The 8,025-nt window shown below is 49.2% G+C and overlaps 1 protein-coding gene across 2 annotated transcripts in view; it reads left to right on the top strand.

Annotated features, from left to right (window-relative positions):
- Window positions 1-8,025, top strand: part of ALS2CL (ALS2 C-terminal like) — a 78,478-nt gene that overhangs the window by 7,441 nt on the left and 63,012 nt on the right. The window contains exon 1 of one of the 2 annotated variants that reach the window (XM_083579359.1): window positions 351-586. The exons of the other annotated variant lie outside the window; for it this stretch is intronic. The gene's annotated coding sequence lies outside the window, so the exon portion shown is untranslated. Of the gene's footprint in view, window positions 1-350; window positions 587-8,025 lie in introns of those variants that run through there. 2 annotated transcript variants of the gene reach the window in all.

The raw sequence follows: 8,025 nt of genomic DNA, 5'->3' as shown, positions 1-8,025 counted from the left end.
CCATCCAGACTTCCTTTCCCCTGCCAGTCGGATTGTAAGCTCTTTGGGGGCGAGGACCCTTCCTATCCTTGCTGCAAAACAATGTTTGTTTTTCCCGTCCCGGATGCTGAACCCAGAGTCTGCTTTCAGCTTTCCAGCTTAGAGCTGTCAGCCGTGATCTATGTATCCTTGCTTCTTAATTCTCTCAAATGCTTCCCAGCTTAGTTTCGACAACAGCCGCTGCGGCCTTTTGCCAAGGCGTACAGCTCTTGGCTGCCGTTCAAGCAGTTTCCATGAACACCAGGAATGCGCTCGCAGTGCATCCTGGGAGGCACAGATGTGCCTCTCTATTTTTTTTTCTTCCTTGGGAGAGCAAATCCGAAGGGTTGGCCTGGGAGACTTCCGTCAACAGGGAAGCATGTGAGCCTGAGAATTCTCCTGAAGGGCTGGGACTTTGGGGAAGGGCCAGACAGGGGAGCAAAGGCCATCCGTGTTTCACAGAGGAAAACGATGCGCAGCTCAGCTGAGGTCCTTGCCCTGTGGTCGTGCCTTGCTGGTATCGCCTGACCCCACCTTCTAGCAGAATGAGTCTTTGTCTTCCCTGCGGGTGAGTTGTGGGCGACTGAACGAAACCCGAAACTCATTATTGAGGGGAAGTGTGTGGAACAGGTCTCGGTGTTTCGATTTCTGGGAATGGAGTTGAGAGGTGACCTAACCTGGGGAGAAAAACAGTAAAGACCTGATGAAGAGAGCACAGCAGAGGTTATATTTTCTGAGAATCCTCTGGAAAAACAATCTCTCAAAGGACCTGTTGATGGCATTTTACCATTGTACTATGGAGAGTGTGTTAACTTATGGTCTCTGTGTGTGGTTTGGGAGCTGCATGGTCAGGAAAAAAACAATGCTATCCAGGGTTGTAAAGACTGCGGAGAGAATAATTGGGTGCACTCTTCCCACCTTGGATCAAATCTATGCTTCCAGGTGTCATAAGAAAGCTGCAGAGATAGCGCAGGATAGCGTGCACCCCGGAAATGATCTCTTTCAGCTTCTGCCTTCTGGAAGAAGGTAAAGGTAAAGGTACCCCTAACCATTAGGTCCAGTCGTGGCCGACTCTGGGGTTGCGGCGCTCATCTCGCTTTATTGGCCGAGGGACCCGGCATACAGCTTCCGGGTCATGTGGCCAGCATGACTAAGCTGCTTCTGGCAAACCAGAGCAGCGCACGGAAACGCTGTTTACCTTCCCGCCATAGCGGTACCTATTTATCTACTTGCACTTTGACGTGCTTTTGAACTGCTAGGTTGGCAGGAGCTGGGACCGAGCAACGGGAGCTCACCCCGTCGCGGAGATTCGAACCACCGACCTTCTGATCTGCAAGCCCTAGGCTCTGTGATTTAGACCACAGCACCACCCACGTCCCTCTGGAAGAAGGTATAGGGTTAATAAGACTAGGACTAGCCACCTGAGAAACAGTTTCTACCCAAATGCGATTTTGGTTTTAAATGCAGTGTAAGGACGCGGATGGCGCTGTGGGTTAAACCCCAGAGCCTAGGACTTGCTGATCAAAAGGTCGGTGGTTCGAATCTCCGCGACGGGGTGAGCTCCCATTGCATAAATACATAATTGTATTTAATTATGGGGTATCAGAGTTTTTAGGAGGTTAACCAGGCTGGGATAGCAGACTTGTTGGTTTTTGAATGTCTGATGTAGATCTTTTCAATTTCGTTGTTCTGTATGGGACAATGTCAATAAAGATTATCGTATCATAACGTTCTCTATAAATTTCTCCCCTGCCCGTCGCTGTCCAAAAAGTGTCAGGGAAAGAACAGAGCATGCAAAGAGAGAGGGGTCAGCTCTGTGTTATGCACAATCTGCTGAGATGCAACTTTAGGAGGATGTGGCTGTTGAGCTGTTGATTGTCAAAGGTACAGAAATTTCTCGACTTGATACTGTGTTAGCAAAGGACTGGATGTTTTCCTGTGTGGTCAAATCCACACTGTACATTTAGAACATATTTTAAAGCGCACGGCTCCCCCATCACACCCAGGATCCGGGGAATTGTAGTTTGTTAAGGGTGCTTGGAATGGTAGCTCTGCAGGGGGTAAAGTGATTCCCCCCCCCCAAAAAAAAAGATTTCTGGGGGTTGTAATGTGCCTTAAATGTTTAGTGCAGATATGGCCATGTTAGCGCAGAAAGTTGTGTTAGGAAAAAAGTGAGAAATAACTGCTGGGTTTGATCATTTAATTTTTAAAAGCTTTTTTATCCCCAAGAGCATGAAAGACAACAACAGAGAAAAGCAGGGAGTGGAGGCAAGGGATGCAATGCCTTGTTGTATTTATCGTATTTTTTGCTTTATAAGACTCACTTTTTCCCTCCTAAAAAGTAAGGGGAAATGTGTGTGCGTCTTATGGAGCGAATGCAGGCTGCGCAGCTATCCCAGAAGCCAGAACAGCGAGAGGGATTGCTGCTTTCACTGCTGTTCTGGCTTCTGAGATTCAGAATATTTTTTTCTTGTTTTCCTCCTCCAAAAACTAGGTGCATCTTGTGGTCTGGTGCGTCTTATAGAGCGAAAAATACGGTAGTTACAGTAGGACACGGAAACTGAGAGCTTGCCTGTGGAAGGCTTGAGGTTAAAAATGGATCTTTTGAGGAGGTGTTTGAGAGCAGTCAGAGGTGTGGCATTGTCGCTGACTTATTTATTTGCAATTGCACCCTGCTCTTTAGCCAAACAGACTCCCAGATAGGCCTGAATGCAGACAAGTAAAAAAATGAGACAGTCCCTGCCTGGAGACTTGCAGTCTAAGAGATGCAGCAGCAAAAGAAAGCAGAACTGGGAGGGATGAGGAAAAAAGCAAGATCAGGTGGCAAGTCTTAAAACTTTAAAAACGGTAGGAGGATGGTACAAGCAGGGCAGAAAAGAGAGAAAGGGCAAAATCCTTTGTCAATAAGCTTGCTTGCCATGTTTGGTGATGAGAACACATTTCATGTGCATTTTCTAAGGCGGCATGGAATGCTTTGCATGGAAAAAACCCAAGTTCCATGCCCAGGAGCTCCAGGTGGGGCTGGGAATGCCCCACCTTCCTTGCAGTGGGTTAGACTAGATGACCCACTGGGTCCCTTCCAATTTCGCAATCCTACGAATCCCGAGTTTTGCTCTTTCTTGACGAATCTAAGATAGATGGTCTGACTCTAGCTGCGTACGCATCTTGCATTTAAAGCACCCCCCCCCAAAAAAAATATATATCCTGGGAATTGTAGTTTGCTAAGGGTGCTTGGGACCGCAGCTCTGCAAGGGGTAAACGAGAGTTACCCCGGGGAAAGGACTTTAAGTGTGTCTGTAAGCCTGATTCCAATGCTCCGATGTAGTTGTGCCATTTGGCCACTAGGTGTCCCCATTATGGTTTTCTCAAGGATGTGGTTCTCTTCAAATAACGGATGATTTGGCCCCAAAGCGGGGAAGGAAAGTAGAAATTGTCTGGAAGCATTGATGTTCAGCTGGGTGCTCACCTGTCACTGAAGACCGCAGTTGCATCCTGTATTGAGCTGGATTGGATGACCTCTGATAATAATAATAATAATAATAATAATAATAATAATAATAATAATAATAATAATTTGTACCCCACCCATCTGGCTGGGTTTTCCCAGCCACTCTGGCGGCTTCCAACAAAGATTAAGAATACATTAAAATGTCACACATTATAAACTTCTAAATGTCAGGTAGTTGTTCTTCTCTTTGACATCTGATGGGAGGGCGTTCCACAGGGCGGGTGCCACTACCGAGAAGGCCCTCTGCCTGGTTCCCTGTAGCTTTGCTTCTCGCAGTGAGGGAAGAGCCAGAAGGCCCTCGGAGATGGACCTCAGCGTCTGGGCAGAATGATGGGGGTGGAGGCGCTCCTTCAGGAATACAGGGCCAGGGCCATTTAGGGCTTTCAAGGTCAGCACCAACACTTTGAATTGTGCTCGGAAACGGACTGGGAGCCAATGCAGGTCTTTCAGGACCGGTGTTATGTGGTCCCGGCGGCCACTCCCAGTCACCAGTCTAGCTGCCGCATTCTGGATTAATTGCAGTTTCCAGGTCACCTTCAAAGGTAGTCCCACGTAGAGTGCATTGCAGTAGTCCAAGCGGGAGATAACTAGAGCATGCACCACTCTGGCGAGACAGTCTGCGGATAGGTGGGGTCTCATCTTGCATACCAGACAGAGCTGATAAACAGCTGCCGTGGACACAGAACTGACCTGTGCCTCCATGGACAGCTATGAGTCCAAAATGACTCCCAGGCTGCGCACCTGGTCCTTCAGGGGCACAGTTACCCCATTCAGGACCAGCTCTGACTTTCCAGGATCATGTCATACTGCTGCTTCTGCTTTCCAAGCTCTTGTTTCCTACACTGGCCTTCTAACAGGGATCTCACCAGCCTCGGACGCCCACATGTTGTTGGACTACAACTCCCATCGTCCACGGTTGGTTTAACCAATGGACAGGGATGATGGGAGTTGTAGTCCGACAACCGCTAAGCCGGTGGTACAGCAATTAAACCTCTAGCAGTGTGTCTGGAGGTCTTGGGCTGCTCAACCGACAAGACCTCCCTCTCGGCCTCGCTGAGGAAAGCAGAGGAAGACGTTTGGCCCCAGGTTGGCTGCAGGAAGGCCTCCATTTTGGATTTGTGTAGGGTTTACTACAGAGCCTTTTCTTCTCCCGAAGATATCCCTCAAGGCAGCTGAGGTTTAGGATCAGAGTTTAGGATTCCTTCTTCTAGAGCGGCTCCTTTCCCAGGTGGCCAAACCCCATCTGCCCCTCACTTCTCTCTATGGCATGTGCAGAGACCGGCTTGTTGACCGTTGTTCCCACAATTTGTCTTGTCTGCTCAGTCTGCCCGATCCTGTCTTTGCACGCACGGGAAGCCCCTAATTCACTGAGGGCTTGAGACTCATTAGCTGTGCTCATTTGGTTTAACCAGGGCCGGATTTAGGTTTGATGGGGCCCTGAGCTACTGAAGGTAAAAAGGTAAAGGGACCCCTGACCATTAGGTCCAGTCGTGACCAACTCTGGGGTTGCGGCGCTCATCTCGCTTTATTGGCCGAGGGAGCTGGTGTACAGCTTCCAGGTCATGTGGCCAGCATGACTAAGCCGCTTCTGGCGAACCAGAGCAGCGCACGGAAACGCCGTTTACATTCCCGCCGGAGCGGTACCTATTTATCTACTTGCACTTTGACGTGCTTTTGAACTGCTAGGTTGGCAGGAGCAAGGACCGAGCAACGGGAGCTCACCCCGTCGCGGGGATTCGAACCGCCGACCTTCTGATCAGCAAGTCCTAGGCTGTGTGGTTTAACCCACAGCACCACCCGCGTCCCAACTGAAGGTAATGGGGCCCTTTATATGTCCAGCTGTCCTGTGTCAACAACAAATTGTCGCTGTTTTTTTTCTGTTGAATATACGCTAGATGGTCATTTATGGACCTAATAGGTATCTCAAGCCATTTGCACATAACAAAATATGTATTTTATCAAAGTAATTATTATTAAGCTCTAACAATATGCTATGGACCTAATAGGTATCTCAAGCCATTTGCCCATGCATAATGTAGGCACCCCATAAAGTGGTACCTCGGGTTACAGACGCTTCAGGTTACAGACCCCGCTAACCCAGAAATATTACCTCAGGTTAAGAACTTTGCTTCAGGATGAGAACAGAAATCATGTGGCAGCAGCAGCGGGAGGCCCCATTAGCTAAAGTGGTACCTCAGGTTAAGAACAGTTTTAGGTTAAGAACGGACCTCCGGAACGAATTAAGTTCTTAACCTGAGGTACCACTGTATATAGAAATGAGCATACCAGTGATATTTTAGGGAGCAGGCTAGCAGGCGGGGCCCATGACTTACATCAGGCTCCCTCAGCCTCGGCCCTCCAGATGTTTTTGGCCTACAACTCCCATGATCCCTAGCTAGCAGGACCAGTGGTCAGGGATGATGGGAATGGTAGTCTCAAAACATCTGGAGGGCTGAGTTTGAGGAAGCCTGACTTACATCCTAGGAGCCTACACAACACAAAACACTGTTGCTGTATGTAGGATTTTATATTATTTGTTTTTTATCTTATATTTTGGAAATGTACATTGTTTTTTTTTCTTTAATTTTTTTGGGGGGGCCCCAAGAGAGTGGGGCCCTAAGCTATAGCCTCTTTAGCTTATACGTAAATCCGGCGCTGGGATTAACCAACCAGTTGAAGCCGTTTCCCAGGAATGTAGCCGCTGTCGCATGCAGACAGCTTCTAGGAGCCCCAGGTGAGAGCTGAGTGCAGGGTGGGGACCAACAGTGAACAAACTACCCCAGAAGGAGCACGACGTGTCCCCTATCCAGGTACTAAAGGTAAAGGGACCCCTGACCATTAGGTCCAGTCGTGACCAACTCTAGGGTTGCGGCGCTCATCTCGCTTTACTGGCTGAGGGAGCCGGCATACAGCTTCCGGGTCATGTGGCCAGCATGACTGAGCCGCTTCTGGCGAACCAGAGCAGCGCACGGAAATGCCGTTTACCTTCCTGCAGGAGCGGTACCTATTTATCTACTTGCACTTTGACGTGCTTTCGAATTGCTAGGTTGGCAGGAGCAGGGACCGAGCAACGGGAACTCACCCTGTCGCGGGGATTCAAACCACCAATCTTCTGATCAGCAAGTCCTAGGCCCTGTGGTTTAACCCACAGCGCCACCCGCGTCCCCTATCCAGGTACTACCCCTTCCCTAAAACCCCACACACCCTGCGGTTGGTGTTCTCCATTTTCAGCTGCAAGAAGCTACCATTAGAACAGGCAGTTGTGCACCGAGCATCTAAGGTTTCCATAACTTCTCAAGGTTATTCCCTGTCACGAGTTAAATAACTGTTCCTGGTCACTGACCGAAAAATGGCCACCTCAGCAGTTCCTAAGCCATGCCACTCATCAATTCTGTGCATCTAGCAGGAAGTTAGAAGACACTCATTGCTGCCTGGAAAATTTAAGACTGCTTCGAGCTGTGTCACATTCACCAAAGTGTCCCACACAGAGCAGCTTTGGAGCTCTGGGGAGAATGCCAGAGATCTGTGGTTTGCTGATAGACGTGGTGATGTGTACCAGGATTTTGGATACTCAAAAGAGCTACAAAAATGGGAGGAATTATGGGAAAGCAGTTTAAAATTTACAGCGTGCTATCTAATTCATTTTCCCAGTACAGTGGTACCTATTGTAGGTACTATTTCTGGGTTAGCGGAGTCTGTAACCTGAAGTATCTGTAACCTGAGGTACCACTGTTGAATAAAACATCAAACATTAAAAACTTCCCTAAACAGGGCTGCCTTCAGATGTCTTCTAAAAGTCAGATAGTTGTTTATTTCCTTGACACCTGATGGGAGGGCGTTCCACAGGGTGGGTGCCACCACTGAGAAGGCCCAGTAACTTCCCTGTAACTTGGCTTCTCGCAGGGAGGGAACCACCAGAAGGCCCTCAGAGCTGGACCTCAGTGTCCGGGCTGGACAATAGGGGTGGAGACGCTCCTCCGAGGCCGTTTAGGGCTTTAAAGATCAGCACCAACACTTTGAATTGTGCTCGGAAACGTACTGGGAGCCAATGTTGGTCTTTCAAGACCAGTGTTATGTGATCTTGGCGGCCGCTCCCAGTCACCAGTCTGGCTGCCACATTCTGGATTAGTTGTAGTTTTCAGGTCACCTTCAAAGGTAGCCCCACATAGAGCGCATTGCAGTAGTCCAAGCGGGAGATAACCAGAGCATGCACCACTCTGGTGAGACAGTCTGCGGGCAGGTAGGGTCTCAGCCTGCGTACCAGATGGAGCCAGTAAACAGCTTCCCTGGACACAGAACTGACCTGCGCCTCCATGGACCGCTGTGAGTCCAAAATGACTCCCAGGCTGCGCACCTGGTCCTTCAGGGGCACAGTTACCCCATTCAGGACCAGGGAGTCCTCCACACCCGCCCGCCTCCTGTCCCCCAAAACAGTCCTTCTGTCTTGTCAGGATTCAACCTCAATCTGTTAGCCGCCATGCTCTTATATGTCCTTGGAG

The sequence above is a fragment of the Podarcis filfolensis genome (genome assembly GCF_964270895.1).
Source record: "Podarcis filfolensis genome assembly, chromosome: 12".
Lineage (NCBI taxonomy): Eukaryota > Metazoa > Chordata > Lepidosauria > Squamata > Lacertidae > Podarcis > Podarcis filfolensis.
The sequence above is the reverse complement of the archived record's forward strand: the minus strand, read 5'-3'. Positions and strand labels throughout refer to the sequence as shown.